This window comes from Protopterus annectens, chromosome 6.part0 (genome assembly GCF_019279795.1).
Source record: "Protopterus annectens isolate FY-2018-M chromosome 6.part0, PAN1.0, whole genome shotgun sequence".
NCBI lineage: Eukaryota > Metazoa > Chordata > Ceratodontiformes > Protopteridae > Protopterus > Protopterus annectens.
In genome coordinates, this window is record NC_056737.1 from 1,134,095,636 (window position 1) to 1,134,117,402 (window position 21,767).

Below are 21,767 nucleotides of genomic sequence, written 5' to 3' on the forward strand. Positions count from 1 at the left end.
CCTCACTATTGTGGGAGAGTGCTGCACACCCCCTACTTGAATGTGCTCAAAGGTAATGTCAGACCACAAAATGGTCTCCTTTGAAGTAAAAATAAAACCTGGACCCCCAGCTAAACCTGGAATATTCAAGAACTACTCCAAGGCTAACTTCCTGCTATTAAGTGATAACCTGGCAAAATTCCACCCCCCCCCCCATAAACCCTGAGAACACTGCTGCCTATGCAGAACTGTTCACAGAAACCCTGTGCAAGCATGTTACTAACTGCATATAGACAGCTGTACCCACCAGGAAGAAGTACAGAACTAACTCAAAAAACAAGCCACCCTGATGGAATCACAAAATTGTGGGAAAAATTAGGAGGTGCAGCACCCATCAGGATAAAAGCACTCCCATCAAACTAAACAAACAACTCAGAGGACAAATAAAGTCTACCAAAGCTGAGGTAAATTTGGTCTCCCAGGCCAAGGACGACCCAAGACATTCTTTAGCTATACACAGTTGTGTGCCAAGTTCATTGTAAATGGAGCCACCTATACTGAGCCAGAAGATACAGCAAACCTGTTGGCCAATAAATTCAGCTCCAACTTTATCCGTCTCTCCCCCGCAACCTTCCCTCAGGAAATACCATCACATATAACTTCCCCTGCCATCACTAGGGAACAGGTCATTAATAATCTCTAAGGCCAAGAACACTGCATCAGTGGGCCTAGACAATATCCCAGGATGCCTTCTAAATAGCATGAAACATGACCTGTCAGGCCCACTGGAATTGCTGCTTAACTGTAGCCTCCAAACAAGCTTTGTGCCTCATGAATGGAGAGTAGCAACAGTCATCCCTCGGCACAAAGGTGGGTCATCTACAGACCCTGGAAACTACAGACCCATAAGTCTCACTAGTCTTGTTTGGAAAAAATTATCATGGAAATGATCAATAGTGATAGAGTAAACCTCCATTCGCTGGACCCGACCTAGTTTGATTTCATCAAGGGCAGGTCATGCCTACTCAATCCGGTGGACTTCTTTGAGAAGGTCACCAAAGCAATGGATAAGGGCAAAATGGTTCACACTGCTTACCTTGACCTGGCCAATGCATTTGACACAATACCCCACTTGGGCATTGTTGACAAACTCAAGAGTTTAGGTACAAGCCCGTATGTCACCCATTTGATAGCCATCTGGCTCATAGACAGGACCCAGGAAGTTAGAATTGAGGAGTCCATCTCTACAAAGAGGCCAGTCACAAGTGAAGTCCCTCGGGGAACAGTCCTTGGACCACTCCTTTTTGGCATTTACTTCTCTGAAGTCCAAGACCAATGTCAGTGGTCTCTGGCTGACTAAATTTGCAGATGATTGCAAATTAGGAGCTGTCATTGAATCCCACACTGACACAAATGTTCTTCAGGAAAAACTGACACAGACAAACAACTGGTGTCAGAGCCATGGACTAAAACTAAATGCCAAGAAATGCATAATAGTATTCTTCAGGTGGTCATCCACCCTGGTAATTTTCATATTGGCAACACTGTCCTTAGAATTGACTCAGTAGTCAGGGCTTAGGGACACACACAGACAGTAATCTCGCCTTTGACCATCAGTTGTTTACAGTGGTGAGAAAACCATTCTATGTTGCACAATTTATAAACAAAGGTGTGGCATCTAAATCCAAGAAAGTCATTGTTCCACTTTGTTTGGCATTCATCAGACCTATCATTGAGTACAGTGCCCTTTTGGTATGCACCTAACCAGGCATATCCAACAGTTGGAATGTCCACATAGGTTTCTTACTAAAAGAATACAAGGCGTAAGTAAAATGTCCTGTGCAGACTGCCTCAAGGCTGTATCCGTGTATTTGTCTCCTGTGTGCCTTTGAGGGGAGATCTATGCCTGGCATACAGGGCATTGTCAGACCCCACTCTGATGACGTCCTGCATATCCGTAAAACAAGCAGCACCAGAATTACCTGTTCTAAAGACTTAAATCTTGCCTGTGATATAAATAGGTCCTGCTGGAGAGACAGGCATGTATCCCAGAGACTACCCTGTCTCTGGAACAGGCTCTTCATCCATGTGAAGCACAGTTTTTCCCTAACCCAGTTCAGGTGCAACTTGGACAATTGGATGGGGAACAGGAAATTCATACTTCTAAATGGTTTTCCCAGGCACCTGCCTGTAAACATTTCACCTCCTAAGCCCCTGCTTACACTTATCAAGAGTATCACAACTTGTCAGAGATTTGAGATGCATGGCTAGGCTTAAAAACACACCTGTGGTTGTTAACCTAGTGAAACCTATGGACCTATAAGGAGATGAGAGCTCTCATTTTCACCCTTCAGACCTTTCATTCCCTCTCTCTTCCAGGGCGTCTCAAAATCTTCGCAGCCAGTACCACAGTGATGTGGTATATCAGCAAGCTTTTTTGTTTTTTCATAGTATCAGGGTGTCTCTTTGTACTAATCCTTCTTTTATGCCCAAGGTGGTTAACAAATTTTCTTAATCAGTCTGTTCATTTGTCCTCTCAAACTCCGACCAATACCAGTATCAGCAACCACAAAAAAATAATAATACTGGACCCGAATGGCACAACAATGGCACAATAAATGCAGCCACTATAAATTTAGTGCACCGACTTTTTATTTAGAGCTTTCATCCTCAGACTTCCTCAGAATAATGTTCACTAAATGGAAGCACCTTTTATAACAAACCCAACCCAATTAAATAGCTTTAGTATTCAACCAATTATCCAGTAAAAGTGCAGATGAAAATATCATTCATTAAATACAATCATTAAAATATACATATAAAATTCACATATAAGATTTGTTACAATTTATGTAAATACAACCTTCAATCTCTTAAAAAAACATGTTATCCTTATTTCAGTGAGCCCTGGTTTTCTATCAGCTTTTAACTCAATTTGCCAAAGAGTTTCTCTTTGTTCTAAATAATTCTTGGTCTCCTCACCTTAAATCCAAGGTTCTCCTGTTCAGGAATGGAAAAAAGAAATGTTTTATATTTGTCACATTCTAAAGTATGTTTGTAAACGGCATTGATAACATCTTTCTTTTTTATACTATATAAATGTTCTCTCATTCTTTCATATAAGGCCCTGGTGGTCATGCCTATATAGAAAGTCGAACATTGACTACATACACTAATATAAACAATCCCTTTGCGCTTGCAGGTAAAGTTCCCAGGCACTTTCTGTGTATAAGGTAGATACTGAAGGGACACAAAAGGTCCCTCTAAAATATATCTACAAAAACTACTTCCCCACATTTAAAACATCCCTCTAGTCTTTTCTATATACCAATTTATTTGGTATATATCTGGTGTTGTCTTTCTGCAGTAAGGTTTATAAACTATATTTATTTTTGTAAACAAAATTAGGTTTTATACCTACCACTTTAACTCATTGTTGCCTTCTAAGATTTTCCAATTATTCTCTATTATGCTATGTATATTCACAATGTCTACAGTTGTATCCAAACTGCAGAATAACATCTTGTCACTTTCATCATTAATTTGGTTCTCTTTGTGACAAGAAAAAGGATGCTTTAAAATAGGTGAATAAAGGGTATATCTTTTACTTAAAATCTCATCTCCTAGATTTTTTAGAAATTTACCATCGTAACCCCTATTTTTAAATAATTCTATTATAAAATGTAATTCTTTAACTTCACTGTCATTGCTGGTCATTCTACTAGCCCTTATATATTGTCCTTTGGGGATATCATTTTTTATAAACAAAGGATGGTTACTTTTATAATGCAAGTAACTGTTAATAAAAAGTACTTTTTCTGTGGACACTACTTTCCATCAACTTAAGAGCAGTGTTCCATTTAATATGAACATCTAGAACATTAACTTCAACTCCACAATCCCCTAACACATGACTACCTCTTTACTACATTCTGCAATAAAAAACAAGTAGTCAGCAAACCTCTTATAGTAACATATCCCAAAAGATGTTTTAACATGATATTGGCAAATGACGGGGCTGCCAGGGACCCCATGGCTACCCCTTTAATTGTTTGTAAAATTTTTTGTTAAAAAGTAATTATTGTGCAGTAATATTTCTATAATATCACAATAAAAATTGACCTTATGGCTGGGAAGACCAGAAAATATTTAAAAATTGTCTCACATACTCAACACCAGTATCATGGGGAATGGAGGTAATAAAGAACTTAGACCCACAGTAAAAATAATATGCTTTATGGGATCAAATTCAAAGTTAAAAAAAAATTCTCGCTTTATCCAAAAAGTCCAATGAATCTTTAATATAAGAATCCAATTTTTGTACCATAGGATTCAATAAAGAATCAGTTACCAGAGAAATCCCCTCAGTAACATAATTAGGGGAGGAGACTGTTGGTCTAAATGAGGGATCTATTGGTTCCTTATGTACCTTTGTAATTCCATATAGAGTTCCCACCTTAGGTTTTTCAATTATACAAAAATTATACATTACAAAATCAGTGATACTGTTCATTAAACCATCATATAAAAATGAATGTATTATTCTATAACATATTTGAATATCAGTCATTTTATACTTCAGTGTATTCGTCATCATTACTAAGTATTTTTTCCATACAATTGATATACCGTTCTTCGTCCATCAGAACCAAACATCCTCCTTTGTCACTTTTCATAACTCTTAACCCTTTGTTATTTTTAAGTTCCTTAAAAGCTTCCTTTTTTCATGAGTCAAGTTAAAAAATCTTTTATTTTGATTACTTAACAATTCTCTAATGTCTTTTTCACATATGGCCTCAAACACTTTAAGTATGATTCAACATAGTATTATAACAACAAGGTTTAACATACACTGTATTTGTCATTTCATTATATTTCAAAACATAATTTAAATTCAGTTTTCATATGTACTGTTTTAAGTTTAACAGTGTCCAAGTCACATCCACTCTTCTTGTTGGAACGAAACTGAGTCCAAGCTTAACACTTTTTTGTGTGTAGAACTTAATGTGAAGCTGGACATATTAACTTAAGTTTCAATAGTATACCTTGTTAGTTGTCTGTCAAGGAGTCTGAAGTCACTTGCCCCCTTGTCTTTACTGTCTTCATTCTCTGTGTCAGAATCATGTGTATCTGGGCTGCAGGATTCAGACAATGCCAATGCTGACCTCTCTTCCACCTCCAAAGATTTTGTTCTTGATGGTTTTCTTTCAGTGTCTTCTTCCTCTGCCTGCCATTCCAGCCAGGGAGTTTCTTCAGGCTCTAAGATTCATGGCCTCTTCTATTCCAGTGCACCCTGTTGCCAGACTGCATACGTGAAAGCTTCAGTGCTACCTCAGATCTGTTTGGCTTCAGCATTGCCAACCTCTGGATTTCAGTGTGCCTTCCCTTCCCTGTCTAAAGCAGGAATTCAAGTGGGGGATTCAGCAACTTACCTTCAACCCAGGCCCTTTTAGCCTCCAGTTCCTTCCCAACAGCTGTTCAGCAACACTTCAAACATGAAGTGGGGGGCTTCCTGTCGTGTCCTGAAAGGTCAGTGTCTTTGCCCCCCCCCCAATCAGAAGTCAGACCATGTCAAAAACAAAGAGATGAGAGCTCTGATTGTGGCCCTTCAGGCTTTTCACTCCATGCTCTGTAGGCAGCTGGAAGGTTTACACAGACAACACCACATGTGTTATGTCAACTAGTGGGGGGGGGGGGGTTGAGTCTTACATTCTTTGTAGGATGGCTCCTCAGGCCTGGGATCTGGCTATCAGTTATCAGCTAACTCTTCAGGCAGTGTATATTCCGTCAGAACACAATCTAGTGGCAGACTCTTTGAGCAGGTCCAAAACAAAGGCTCATGAATGATTGCTCCACAGAGACATGTTTCCGAACGTAGTTCATTAGTGGGGTATTCCTCAGGTAGATCTTTTTGCCTCCCTTCTGAACAGACAGCTCCCTGTTATCTGTTCCAGAGTACCATGCCATCTGGCATGGAAGATGGGGGATGCCCTTTCTTTCCCTGAAAAAGGGGATGTTTCTCTATGCTTTCCCTCCTCTTCCTGTACTTCTCGTCATGCAGTAGATTCAGCTGGACTCCCCAAAAATCTCAGTAGTGAGTTGTTTGGCCAAGACAGCACTGGTTCCCCCTCTTAATGCCTCTGGCCATGGGCAATCACCACAGGTTACCTCACCAGTTTGACGTCATCACACAGAACAAGGGGCCGTTCATCCATCCTTGTCCACTCTTCAACGGCACTCTGGATGATAGGGTTTTGATCTCTTTTAGGCACCTGTTTTCTGAGGATGTGCTCAGGGTTAGAGGAAGCAAGAAAACCCACAACTAAAAAGTCTTGTATGTCCAAATGGAAAAAAATTTCTGTCTGTGCCATGTTCATAGCCAGGAACCTTTTTCAGTACGGGTCCCTTTTCTTCTCTCCTATTTGCATGAGCTGCTGTGGTCTGGTTTGGCGTATTCTTCTGTGAAGACCCATTTGTCAGCTATTTCTACCTTCTGCCCTTGAATCCTCCTCTGGCTTCTCATTTTGAGGTCAACTTTCTTAAAGGCATAACACCTCTTGGGCCCCAAAGGAAACCTATTCATCCTTCTTCTTGGGACACTAATTTTGTTTTGGAAACATTGACTCAGGCTCCTTTTGTGCCTGTAGTTTCAGCTTCTCTGCAATACATTATCTGGAAGGACTGTCTTATTACTTGCTTTTAGGATGGCTCGGAGGTTTTCTGAGCTTTAGGCCCTTATGGCCATTCCTTCTTTTTTGTTTTTTTCACAGAGACAAGGTGTCTTTTCATAGTAATCCTTCTTTTATGCCCAAGGTTAGTAATGAGTTATTCTTATATCGGGCAGTACAACTCTCTTATTTTTTTCCTTCTCCATAGTCTGCTAGTGAAAGGGTCTTGCATAACTTGGATTTTCACAGACAGCTCCGGTAGTATTTGGATAAAATTAATATCTTTCATAAGTCTGACCAGCTTTTTGTTTCTTTTTATCCTAGGACTTTGGGTTTAGCTGTTTCTAAACAAACCACCTCCTCCTATATATCTAGGGCCAACTCCTTTTGTTATTTTCATGGCAAGTGTCTCCCTACTTCAGTTAGAGCTCATTCCACTAGGGCTGTTGCTTTTTCCTGGTGCTTTCTTAAACGGTTTGGACACCAATCCCATTCTTGATGCTGCTACTTGGTCCTCAGTGCATACCTTTACTAAGCATTATAAATTGGATATGGTTTCTAGGCCAGAGCAGGTTTTCTAGGGCTATTCTGCCTAAGTTTGCTGAGGGATGCTATCAGTATTCCACCTCCCACTCCTTTTCTTGACCTTTTGTACTCTCCCTAAGGTGAAGAATACTGCAGCATTGATATAGGACATATAACAGTTGTGAAAAATATTACCATAACAATAGATGTCCGTCTCTTCACTGTTGCAGTATTTGGTCCCTCCCTCAATCCACTTTTTCTTTTGGGTTTTGATTTGGTTACCCTCCTGGCCAAGGGTCCTCCTTTTCCTTCTGCATTTCTCCCATTTGATGTTCATATCGTCCATTTGTCCTATGGAGACTCTTCTTTGCTGGGGTAATTCAGTTCTTGGTAACTGTGTCTGTACATCACCTTTATGCCCTGTGTCCTGTGCAGGAACTATACATGTGACGTATGGCACATACAAGATCTAAAGGCTTTTGTATACTGGCTGAAAGTTAGATTATCCTTAGCAGGAGATACCCAAGATGAAGAATACAACAGTGAAGAGAAAGGCATCTGCTGTTATGCTAATATTTTACACAACTGTACTTTGTTACTGTTTCAAGTGTGATAGGAACTTATTCATAATGTGGCCTCCTGTTCTGACTCAAATGATATTGTCAATATCCTTGCAAACAAATTTTGTGCCAACTTTACTTCTAATATTTCTATTCAAAGCCCCAAAATATCTGAATCTCTTGCTCCCCTAAATATCTTTAAAGATTACTTGCTGAAAGTGGTAACCAAAACCAAAAATACTTCATCTGTGGGGCCTGGCACTATACCTGTTTCCTTAAATAATAGTGTTAAACATGCCCTTGCAGACACAGTCTTCAAACCGTTTAACTTAAGTTTAGCTTCTGATTTTGCCTCTGATGAGTAATACACATCACTGGTGATGCCCCTTCATAAGGGTAGCCTTAACACCTACGTGGCTAATTACAGAACTATCAGTCTTAACAGTCCTCATCTACCGATCAGTGGAACTTATTGTAACTGACCTCATAAGCTGTGGTATCAGGAATCTTGTTATATCAGACCCCCAGCAATTTGATTTTGTTAAGGTTAGATCCTTTCTGTTTAATCTGGTAGATTTCTAACTGGTTTATAGGTTCAGAGGTACTTAATAGTTTCTTGCTCTGTGGGGATCTTTATAAACTGAGCCTTATATTCCCATGGTAGTTTTTTAGCCTTTATGTTTTGTGTACGAGTAATCCAGAGACAGGCAGAACAAGGATATGTTCGGACATTTACTTGTTGCCCTTTCTTTGAGGGACATTTTGCTAAACCTGGGGTTTTCATACTTCCCCATCCATCCATCCAAATTATGTTGAGAGAAGTACTTTATGTGGAGGGGAAGGTGATAGATATATTTCACTCTCCAGCATGTCCTGTTTATGTTGCAAAAGAGATTGAGATCCCTTGATTGGGCGTTTATAATACCATTGGACTTGAGAATGGGTAGTAGGTCTAACAGGATAGGGGCAGTTGACTCTATACTCAAAGCAAAGGTTGCCTCTTAGTAGCCTGTATGATACTGAGAAGAGAGACAAAGCTTTGAGATGGTCTACATGGTTTCTATGATTTAGACCCTTGATTTTTTTAGTAATAAAGCATTGTGGTCTTTCCATGACTGGCCAAATGAGAAATGAGTATAAAACAGTTTTGTTTGCGTGACAGTGTTAAGTGTATTACAGCTGTTACAGAGGCTGTCCGGGTCATGTGGTGCGTAGTGCAAGTTGCAGGCGCCTCATCAGAAAGCATGAAAGTGACCAGCAATGTCCCTCAGGGCTCAGCACTGGGGACCATTCCTTTTTGGTATATACTTCTTAGGTCTCCAAACGGAAGGCCTAGACCTTTGGCTAACAGAAGTTTGCAGACAATTGTAAATGGGGTTGGTAAGTCACCCTATGACACTCAAACCCTCCAGAATGAACTTGTCCTAGACAACACACCAATAGAAAACAAAAATGTAATTAGGGACTGAGGTGAGTTGAGAGCTCCGTCTCTCTTGACCATCATGTAACAACAGTTGTCAGGAAATCCTTTTATGTAGCCCAGCCATTTGCAAAGGAATATCATCAAAGAAGAGGCAATCACTCTCTTATACCCAGCATTAATCAGGCCAATTGAATTCAGTGCCCTCTTTGAGATGTCATATCAAACATTTAGAAAGACCCCCCCCAAAGGTTCATAACCAGAAATATCACAGATGTAAAACCCCCGACCTACCAAGAGAGACTGGAAGCTCTGTCCCTTTACTCAGTGTCTTGTAGACTTTTGAGGGAAGATATGCATCTTGTTTACAATGCAATTAGAGACCTCATTGTCCTGAACCTCCTGTTTTAATGCAAGTCCACTATCTCCATCAGTGCTAGAACCAGGGACCTAAGTTTTCACCAACCAACAATTTCAAAAATATTTCTAGTACCTCTGCAGGATCTCTTGTTACCTTCCTTGTTATAGGCTCCCTAAGCTTTGTAACAGCCCTTTTTACTTTCTCTTGCCTGAGTCGTTGTGCTAAAAGTTTGTGTGCTGTAATGTTTTCATCAAAAAACAGTTGCTTAATAGCAGTCTTTCTAAACTCATGCATATTATCAAGGTAATCCCTTGTTTTCTGCTTAGCATTCTGCAGTTGATCCTCTTCTTGTTCTGTGAGATTCCCCCTTATTCTGCAATACTTTAACATTTGTCAGTCCCTCTAAATAATTGTCACTTCTTAACCATAGCTCCCTTTCTTTTATTTCCACCCTATTTTAAACTCAACATTAATTTTATCCCACTCACTAGCTATATTATCAGAAGAAATTTCTATCCTCCCTAATAGCTCCTGGATAATCCCACTACCCATTCACTTAAATTCCTCTCTTTTCAACAGATAGAGGGGAAAGTGCCAGTGTATTATTTTTATTTCATAACCCTGTGTTTTTATTGTAGTTACTACTGGCACATGATCTGTAATAGTTATTGGGTGAGTATCAAGACCTTCAAATAAGTGCACATGTTCTTGTGAAATGTAAATTTTGTACAGCCTTGCCCAGTTTTTATGTCCTGGGGAATAATATGTAAATTCACTCCGAACTCCTACTACTGAATTCACATCTTCCATGCCAAATATTTTCATAAATTTATTAAAAAATTTACCCTCCTTTGTTATACTTTCTCTTCTGGGTGCCCCCGACACATCTTCACTGCTGCAAATCACATTCCAGTCCCCATCTAAAAATAATATTCCTTGCTGAAAACTGATTATTTCTCCCAGAAGTTTCTTAAGCTCCATTATAGCAGTTTTAGGTGGAATATAAATGCACTCTTTTGATCCTCTTCTATCAATCTTGGAGCTCCTCTTGCAATTAATAGAAATATTCCTCTTTTCCTTTGTCCCAGATATTCTGCTGAATAACCATCCTGAAAACCTTTCTTTATGAAATTCATATGTTCATTTCTTTTTAATTGCATCTCCTGTAACATAGCTATTTGCACTCTACATTTTAATATAGTTAACTGCTCTTTCTTTTTTGTATTTAACCTTGAGAACATTGACATTTAAAGACATTACAGAAAGCATCATTGCATTAAAAAGTTATTCCCACCTTTTATGTACAACACTTTTTTTGTTAAATGTCTAGTTCCAGCTTTTGTGTTACATGCATACACTGTTTGGCAGGTTTAACTTTTATACAGTTGCTTCTTGTCACATTTGAACCTATGTCGCATAATCTTACAAAACTTTTTTTTTAGTGAAAGCCCTCAAAAAAAAAAAAAAAAAGCAAACACACCCCAGTACCCCCTAAAACCTAGTAACTTAATACTAACACACAAAACTATGTAGATCTTCAGATATTGAAATTTGATCCTCCTAATTGGAACAGAAGTCCTAAACTGACAGCCACACCCACAGACTTGAGTTAACCTTAAAGAAAGATTATGCATGCTAAAATGCATGGTGCATCCTGTTGTTCTACTAAGTGCTAATTGGATTTGTATTAGCTTTATAGCTCTCTCAGCTGGGAAAAACCATGAATGCTTTCGGAGAACATTATGTCCTAGCCAATTTCTCTTTTTTTCCCTCAACCAATCACTCTCTACCACACCGTAGCCTTTTTCTCTTTTCCAGACTGCCAGTTTCTCTCTATCAGATTGTTTCCATTTCTATGGAAACATGAAGACCAGCTGCAGAATTGTTACTAAGAAAACAAACATGCATTTGATAGAAAAATACTCATAATATTAAATATTCTTTTTGATTTACTTGTCTCTCAAAACTTGTTACCAAATCAATCTAAGATCCTTAATCCATTTATTCCCCTTTGCAGGAATGAGAAATATCGCATTCATTTTTCTTTTGTCATGCTTTTTTAACCAGTCTTTTTCTTTTACATTGCAGTTTCTACATTTCTTAAAACTGAACAAGAAGAGAGAATGGAGAAAGAAAATAAAATAAAAAATGAACAGCAGCACCTGCTTGCAGTTGGCATTACACTTAAAAGTAACTGAGAAAACTTTACTTTATAGCATGTAAAGAAAACCACAACCCACAAAAATAGTACTGTTTAAGAAAAAAAATCTTTACTTACAGTTAACTTTCTCCCTCCTCTGTTTAAGAAAAAAAATCTTTATTTACAGTTAACTTTCTCCCTCCTCTTCCACTCCCCAAAGCACTTTTCTGAACATTAATAGCATGACGTAGGACATATGCTTTAGAGTCTCCCACAAGTCCAACAAATTCTATAAAAGTCCAATATTTCCAGATTTTCTTCTGTCATATTTCACAAATATAATTATTGCATTGCAAACCCACATTAAATTACTGGTTTTATTCCTGTTCATCTCCATCTCCCATATCCTGTCTCTGCTTCGTTTCCAATGTACTCTCGATTCTTCTGGTAAACGCTCATGCTCCCTTCCTTCCCTCCAACATTTTCTGTTGAAACATTGTATAAGGTTTCACAGGTACAATCTCTCTCTAATTTTTATTACAAGAATAACAAGAAGCAGAATCTCCTTCTGTTACACAGCTTACTTTTTGTTGGACAAACGTTTGTATTTCCTTCTTAGCATACATTTCATCAAAAAATTATTTTACCCCTTCAGGGAAGAATACCATGAAGACAGCCTGGTACAGCAGTTTGAATCTCGCACCTGCATCTCGCCATCCCCTGAATAGTGGCATACATTTGTTCCTCTTCTGCCTGGTATACAAAGAGTAATCATTATCCATAAACAATCTGCTGTCTCCCACTTTTAGAACTTTGTCCTTCGGCCACAGTTTTGTAAGAATCAACACCTTCTGCTGGTAGGATTGCATCTTTACTAGTAATGGTCTGGGTTGCTTTCTCATAATCAGGTTTGGAGCATACACATTATGTGGCCTTTCAGCTAACAACTCCTGCTGTAGAGTACCAGTCCAGTCGTTTGTGGTTTCATAAAATTAATGCAGTCTTTTCCTTCCAGCTTCTCTGGTATAGCTGAAAATCTCTTGTTTCCCGTATGTGCTCTGTCCCTAATTCTGTTGTTATTTGAATCATCTCTTCCTGAGCAGTCTCTTATTCAGCCAACCTTTCCTTCATTTCGACCTCTGAGGTTTGCAACTTTATCACCTCATCTGAATATCTGTTTAAAGCTTCTTCCATTTTGTCCAACTTTTTTGTTGTTTGTGTTAATATATTCCACCAGTTTTTCATTTATTTTAACCAGGTCTGTGTGCAGTTGTCTTATATCTTCCTGTAGTTAGTGGAATTCTTGTCTGGAGATTGCATTGCTTTTTGATGAACAGCTGCAGAACTTTCCCCAGTCAGTGTTTCTTCCTCAGCTTTTGTTGCTGATTTTTTTCTAGGTCCTCTGTATTTCTTTTTACCTGGCATCCAGGCATTACACTTACTAACCAGTTACTGAAATTTACTCATAAACACAAGTCTACTGGGCTTCTCTGCTGAGTTTCTGTTTTCACACTCCAAGAGCTGTAATTAAGCTGTTATTCAATATGCATCCATCTTGGAATTTCCATCTGTACCCCCCTTAACACAAAACGTGTTAATCACTTTTCTGATATCACAGAAGCACCCAACAAGTCTGCCCTTTTCCCGGTTTTGAAGAGCTCACTATGCTTCGTGTACTACAGAACTTATGTATGAGCTTCATTGACATCAAAAAGGTTGTGTTTCGCTCCTTCAGTGGCTTTCCTGGAGCTCATTTTTTGAACACACAGCAAACTGATCATGATCCATATCATGATAATTCTCTGTATTATGAGTAGTGGTCATTTTTGAGAATCAGTGCCAGCATTAGACGTTTGACCTTTGATGCTGCTTCTTTGGTTTGTATTGCACAAAACTTAATAAGATTGTAACTTTTAAAATATTATCTACAGAAGATTAACAACTTGGATGTGTTTATCTTTACGCTGACAGGAAATGAACAGCATATTTAAAAACAGTTTTACTTGGGTCACCAACTAACAGCTTGTATTTAAATTCTTTCTGGGATTAATTTTTGAGCTTTAAGGATTGTGAACTTATTTACTTAATAGTTTACAGTGGAAATGACTGTAGCTTACTGAGACTTGTTAATCAGACAGATTCTTAGCTTCATCTGTACTTTTGGTTTGTGTGTGAAAGATGAACATTCTGCCAGAATAGTTTATATGTATGGTTATAAATCTATATGGAAAGGGGTAAGGATGAAGTGGAGGTGGGGTGAATAAAAGAAATAAGGAGAGAGTAGGATTTTGGATGCAGATTCTTAAGAATGATGCTAACCGTACAGAATGTTATATTCATAAAACAGTAGAAAATATTCTAAGAACTAAGCCAACATGGGAAAAGACAAAGGAGGTTTTGCCAGTAGGGGTACAGAAAATAGGCAAGAGAGGGCTGGAATTTACTGGTAAAAACTGACAAAAGAAGCAAAGTATGGGGAACGAATAATTAGAGAGGGGAAAGGTAATAAGAGTGGGATGAGGTCAAGAACAAGTGACTGCTTCTCTACCAGGGATTAGTATCTGAGAATAAGCAAAGAGAAAGTAATAGGAGAGTCCCAAGTAAAAGACCTGCTTTGGTACAGTTTTTAATTGAATCTTCAATGGAAGCTGCTGTTAAAAAGGGATAATTAGTAGAGTATAAAAAGATTGAATGATAATTATAAGAATCAGTCGTAAGAGGTTAGAAAAGATTGGGAAGAGAGTCTGGAAAAACAAAATTTACAAGGTAACAATGATAGGACATGGGTATGTCTGCCAACTGTGCAGTAAAATCAGGAAGGTTTCTTTTGTTTAGAAGTGTTCGCATAGGTGTTTTACACCCCAAGCAGAATTCAAAGAATTTTTCCTGAACTAGATAGCAAATATTGGAGGTGTGATGGGAAAGAAAGAGTTAACTGGGAGCTGTTTTTAGGAGTGTAATGAGTTGATAGAGGACGTCCTTGTGAGGCCCAAAGTGCTAAACTGAGATTTAATAAACTAATTGCTGTTATCCTGTAGCTGCCTGTGCAACCCGTTGTTTATTTTTCTATAGTTTTTTTAGTTGTGTGAATAAATTCCCTACAGAGTACTCTTGTCAGAAATATTGGGGAACCAAATGGCTATGTCTAAGGAAATTACTCTTTTGAGCTGGGACACAGGATCTGTATTACCTAGGCATAGTAAGGCCTTAAGTTTAATTATGTTAGCTGCCAAAAAAACAATTACTAGACAATGGAATTCAAAATCTAATCTGACTATATGAATTATGAAAAATCAAAATAAAATTAAGCGGAAAAATGGTCTCCAAAAAAAAAAAAAAAACAAGAATCAATGTACTAAAATCCTTCTAGGAGGAGACATTCACCTTACTCCTGGCTCTACATACCACAACTAATATCAAGGTCGTTCTCTTCCACATGGTCAACCCCCCCCACCCCTTTAGTCTAACTTTTGACTCCATAAATATTAAAAGCATAACAATTAACACCACTGAACTACATGCCTAGATTACCCAACACAAACCTGATATTCTTACTGCAACTGAAACATGGCTTATACCCACCATGAATGACTCCTGAATTATACCCTCTGGCTATAATATCATACACAATTACTGTATGAAGGGGAAAGGTTGTGGTATTGCTTTAATATTTCCCAACTACCACATTTACTCCTATAACAAACCAAAATTCAATTCAGCAGAGCTGATTATTATTTTCCTAGAAGTAAAAAATATATATAAACAGGTATATATCACTGTCCTTTACATCCCTCCTGGCAACAGTACAGATATCCTACATTGGATAGCTATAATAATGCCCCAAGAAACATACTACTAGGTGATCTGAATATCAGCTGTTTGGGCATAACGTCTAACTCCCCTACATTTAGCATAAGCATATATGGTTTCACACAGCTAATTAATTTACACAACATGCTGGAGGGATAGATTCCTGTCCCAGAGACTTTCTATGCTCTGAAACAGACTACCCATTCATGCCAAGCAAAGAATAGGAAATTCACCCCAGGGATCACTTCTGTGGCTCTGCTAGACAGGGACACAGGAAAATAACTTTCTTGGGTGGCAAAAGCCAAGGAACTTTTTGGGCTAGGCTTATATAGGCCCCAGGGCCGATAGCTTAGTACCTACCGATGAACATTAATAAACACAGATTGTAGCAAGACATCAAAACTCCTTATTAGACTGGATCCTAGTGTCAGACCCTAGTAAATCCACCACCTCAGGGACAATGTCAGATTGTCTCAGTGACCATCTGCCAGGCTATACTATCAGATATCTCGCATATCCACTTAAACAGCATGTTTATAAAAAACACACAACCTGTCCAAGTTTAATCCAGAAATATTCATTACTACCGTATCATCTGTTAACTGGAACATCCTAAAAATCTTCCCCTTAGATGATGCTGTAAATTAATTCAGTACAGCTTTCCTAAATAGCCTTGAACCTCCTAGAAAGAAGAGACTAAAATAAATAATGCAATCTGACTGTTGAAAGGGGCAGAATGCTAATGCAGGCTAGAGAAAAAGCGCTGAAAAAATGGCAAAAATATAAAATACCACAATATCTCTCAAACTTCAGAATGCCCTGTAGCTCTTCTAAAAAGCAAATAAATGAAGACAAAAATTGTACTATAACAACATTCCGAACAATAGTAAACACATCACTAAAAAAATTCTCAGCATGCCTTAAAGAAATCTTACATCCTGGCCAAAAATAATGCAGGATAAAGAAAAAGCATGGAAAGGGTTTTAAAAGTGTTAAATGCCACAATATTTTGCAACCATACTAAAAAGCATGTAAATGAAGACAGAAAACTATGCCATAACAACATTAAGAACAATAGTAAACAAAACCCGTAAAAATTCTGATCAGCCATTAAAGAAATCTTACATCCCAGCCAAATATTCAACCCTAACCCCTTTCCCAAGTAACCTACTACTTGAAACTGCAATAGAATTCAACTCTTATTTCATAGATTGTATAAAAACGTAATCCCAACCCTAGCCATCAGCCACATATCAACACACCCACTTTACCTTCTAAAACTACTTTTAAACTCAAACCATGCTCTACTTCAGCTGATGACCTTCCAAGCAAGTACTTTAACATAGCGACCAATACCGTTTTCTATCTTTTCTCAATCTTTCTAACTAGATCAATCCAGGAATCCAATATTCCAGCTCTCTGGAAAAAAAAAAATGCAGATTATCCCTCTACACAAAGGAGGAAATTCAACAGATATCACTAACTTTAGACCTATAGAAGCTTATTCCTCCTGTCTGAAACACTTAAACTGCATTCAAAAATAATTCCTAAACTATCTTCTGCAGGAAGAACTCATATCCCCCATATAACATGGCTTCCATCCCACCCATAGTACTAACACTGCATTTCTAATGTTTATAGATACTGTCACTAAAGCTAGAGATAATAGCAAACAAGTCTCTTTATTTCTAGACTTGTCTAAAACCTTCAACACAGTTTGTCACAGCAAATTTCTACTTCAGATGTCCTTACTAGGTATTATCTCAGCTCACCCTTCTATGGCTCAAAAGCTAATTGTCCAATAGGTACCAGTCAGTAAAATGACACTTCTGTCTCTCCATACCTCTCAGTCATCACCAATGCACCACAATGCTCTATCTTTGGTCCTGTCCTCTTTCATGTTTTTACCAACACCCTTTACCCATACACACAACAGGCCTCCCTAATACAATACACAGATGACCCCACACTTGTATGACAACCTGGCACACCTCCAAAAAATTACTCAGAAAAATGTAACAGCCACTAAAACATGGCTTTGTAACTCGCAACTTATCCTCAACCCCCCAAAAAAAATATTTTCCCCAAATCCCTCTCTCATGAAAAAAACAAAATTGGAAATCCTCTTTCTTAGTAATACAACCATTGAAGTTGCTTCTCATAATAAATTATAAGTGATGATAGTGGATGATAACCTTAAATTCGACCTGCATTTACAAAATTGGATTAAAAAAAATCACCAAAAACTAAGTATACTTTATGGAGCCAAAAACTTTCTCACCAACTCAACTAAAACTGCATTTGCTGCTACTTACCTCCTCCCCCTCACTACTTTATGGTGCTCCCATCCTTACTAACCTCCATGCATCACAAAAAACAAAACTTGAACAATGCTGTAATGAAATGGCTAAATTTTCAGAAAATACCCTTTTCAGAACCCACCACTGTATAGCAGTAAAAAGCTTAAATTGTTTAAAACTACCCCATCAACTAACATGTACACAACTTCATAACATCTATGAAATTATCCAGCATCTTTCTGCTTGTCCAGCACTAAATACCTTTCTACACAGCAGTGTTCCCTATTGGTCATTATGAGTGACCAAATATTCTTCATTTTGCCTATGGTGTGCAGGGTCCTGGGTTCGAGCTTTGCAGAGGCTGTTTATTTTTATGGCCATACCACCCTGAATGCACCCGATCTCGTCTGATCTCGGAAGCTAAGCAGGGTCGGGCCTAGTTAGTACTTGGATGGGAGACCACCTGGGAATACCAGGTGCTGTAGGCTTTTACAGGGGCACAGGAAAATAATTTTCTTGGGTGGTGAAAGGCAGGGTACTGTTTGGCTAAGCTTATATAGGCACCAGAGCCAATAGCCTAGTACCACCTATGAACAAAACTGTCAAATTTGCTAGGCATGGTTTGCACTTATACCATGTTGCTAAGACCAGAAACTCCTTATCTGTATCCATCAGGTCAATACCCCCTGTCCAGTCCTTTAAAACCATTCTGAAAGACTTCCTAGCCAAAATCTGGATCTGTTCTTGTTCAACCCCAGGATAAACTCTGTCCCTAAATCTTAACAAGTACTATTCATACCTTACATCTTACTCCTCATTCTTCACTCAATTCTTTACTTAAATCAATTTCTTTCCTCTAACTCTCTATCTAAATATTACTACAACCTTGCTTTTTTTCACTCACTTTGTATTGCAATTCCTGTTTTGTATTATACTAATTTATTTTTAATTTCTCTAAACATGCTAAAAAATTCTCTAAATATTAAGTCATTGTCATATATGTTCTATTTGTTTTAAACAGTGTTGGCACATTGTCTAATTTGGTGTAATTTAAACTGTTCTTAAAACGTTTTTGTACTAATATTTTGGAGCTTTTCTCCCCAAGCCTCTTCTGAAAATGGGCACCTACCCATTTGGACTTTCCCAGTGATCAAATGTCAGTAAATAAAATAAATAAGTAAATAAAATGAATATTGTGAAAGCATTAAAAGAACTGGAGGGAGGATATTTACCAAAGGGAAGGTGCAAATTGCATAGAAATAAATGGAACTTTTGCGCACAATACATTCAAAATATAATGTACAAGAGGAGGAGTGAGATTTAAGGGAAGGCAGGAATTGAACAGTTTATGTAATGTTGGCCTGAATGACAGTTATAAAGAGAGAAAATATATACATAATGTATAATGTGTTTTCTTGGATCTACTTTCATTCACTGAAAACACATTTCACTGAATTTCAATTCACCCTCACCAAATTGCTGAAAGCTCAAATCACTGAAAACTCATTTCACCGAATGCAGAGTACTGTAAGGCAAGTAAAACGTATATGCCCTTTTCCCCACTGTAGTCTGCTCCTGGAGTTGGGGGGGGGTGTAGCCCCCACTTAGTTTGGTTTTATATTTATGAATCTCATTTCACTGAAAGCTAACAATAAACCCTCAGTGTGGAGTGTTGTGCTCCCTGCACACCCCCCAACTATATATACTAACTCCAGGACTGCACTACAGTGAGAAAAAGGGCATATACATTTTAGTTGCCTTACTATTCTCTGCATTCAGTGAAATGTAATTCCGTGATTTGAGCTTTCAGCGATTTGGTGAGGGTGAATTGAAATTCAGTGAAATGTGTTTTCAGTGAATGAAAGTAGACCCGTTTTCTTATCTATTAATGTATCACTTCAGTGGCTCTGCTGGACAGAGGCACAGGGAACTAATCTAAGGGGGAGGAGAAAGCCAACACATTCTGGCTAGGCTTATAAATGCCTTCGGGTAGATAGCCTAGTACCTACCCCTGAACCTATGGAAGTCTGTATGTATGACACCAGGAATGACATGCAAAATATTATGATGTTCTTCATATGGATCACTGCTGCAGTAGAATTCTTTGCAGCTGGATATCAGTTGGAGGCAGATATCCACTTGACCAGATTCCCAGAGCTCTAAGGATATCAGGTGTGGGACAACTCCTCCCCAACACAGGGAAACACGCCTACATCCTCAGGTAAGAGTAGCAGCCAGACAGTACTGTCTCCATTTTTTTCTTCCACAGGAAAGTGTGTATTTCTTCAAGAAAATTCAAACATTAGTCTAACCAGACCCTGTCATAGAGCTCGTCTTGTTGTGATTCTTCAAATGATAACTGCCCTGTTGTGATTTTTTTCTTTTCTAGTTTTATTGTTTAAAGAAATTACTGGCTTACTTGTATTTTGCTGGTAAAAAATGCTAAGAAGCTAAGTTTGTTTCCTGCGGTTTGCCTTGTACAGGTCTAAAGTGCCTTTGTGGTTGTGGAAACTAGATGATCTAAAAGATCTACCATTTGAAATCTTTATTCTTGGAAGAATCCCACCTCACAGTTGACTGCAGAATTTGTGTAGGCTTTATCCATAAAACCTGTAAAATAGGAAGACCACACTTCACATGTGGTTGGCTCAAAATAAATTAGACATTATTATACAAGGCTGTAAGCAACTTTCTTTCTGCAAGACATTAACCGCTAAAAAAGTGAAAGAAAAGGATCACCAATACAATGAGATGTAATGAGAATACAGCCTCAGATAAGACATGTAGGACCAAAAGATTGGTCCAGTAATAACAGAACATCCTGAGGATTTTGATCCTCATGAATCATGTTCTCAACCACCATCTTCAGCATCTGTCTTTCACTTTCTGTCCATCCCCTTTGGAGGCAGATATGCTGTCAGGTGCAAGCAAATCCTCCCGAGTCATGTACCAAGGACCTAGTACTCATGAACCAGAAGTAGGGCATGCAAAAATGTGTGACCTTATTCCAGCGTAGCAAAACCTAAACATGATTATATTAAGATAACACTGCTCAATGTCAGAAGTCTCAACAAACTGCCTGACCTTGAGGCTCTCCTGCATTTGGAATACATCCATGTATTCATGAAAACTTTGTTTAAATTTCTTGAAAGCACTCGCTCCATTGCTGGGTTTTGTGCCTGTCTTGCCTTCAGATGTGACTGCAACTATATTTGTTAGGGACCATATAATATCTAGACAGGTTCCCAGAGAACCATAAACTGAACTTTGTCACTCTAAACAGGACAAACTACCAGTGTATTGCCTGTTACAGTGCACCCTTCGTGTTCCCCTGAAGTTCACCCAGTATTGCACTGAGCTCGTACAGAATAGTACCACCTACTCTGACCCAGTGGACATTCACAATATACTAGCAAACAATTTAGTGTGAGTTTTACTCCAGAGATGACTTAAACCTCTTCTGTCAACCCCCTATCACTATGGAACATGTATTGAAAGTGTCATCCAAAGCCAGAAACACATCTTCCATGGGGAAATGATAATATACAAGGCTGCTTAATAAACAGTGCTAACCATGCCCTGGTGGTGTCACTTCGTAAGTTATATAACCTAAGCCTCATAACAGGCATTGTCCCGAAGTATGGTACAAGCCAGTCGTCTCCATAAGGGTAGCTCCATCATGGGCCATGGGAGTCATAGGCCTGTCAGCCCGATAAGTCTGATTTGCAAGACTGTGGAACATACTATAACTGACTTGATAAACTTTGACATTAAAAATCTCATCAGGATAGACCTGCAGCAGTTTGGCTTTGTAAAGAGAGAAGATCCTGTGTAATGTATCTGTTGAAATTTTACAAGGGTAACACAAGCTGTTAACAGTGGTCATGCTCTACACAGGGTGTACCATAATCAGCCTAAGACATTGGATATCTCCATGCTAGCATAGTTAGTAAACTGAATTAACTGCAAGTAGATCCCTATATGGTCAGATGGATAGCCAGTTG

At 38.5% G+C, this 21,767-nt stretch overlaps 1 protein-coding gene and 1 non-coding gene across 3 annotated transcripts in view; both read left to right on the forward strand.

The window, feature by feature from the left end:
- Positions 1-21,767, forward strand: part of WDSUB1 (WD repeat, sterile alpha motif and U-box domain containing 1) — an 885,392-nt gene that overhangs the window by 696,736 nt on the left and 166,889 nt on the right. The window lies entirely within an intron of this gene.
- LOC122805060 lies at positions 18,133-18,251 on the forward strand. The gene has a single exon (XR_006365289.1). It is a non-coding gene; the product is annotated as a 5S ribosomal RNA (ribosomal RNA).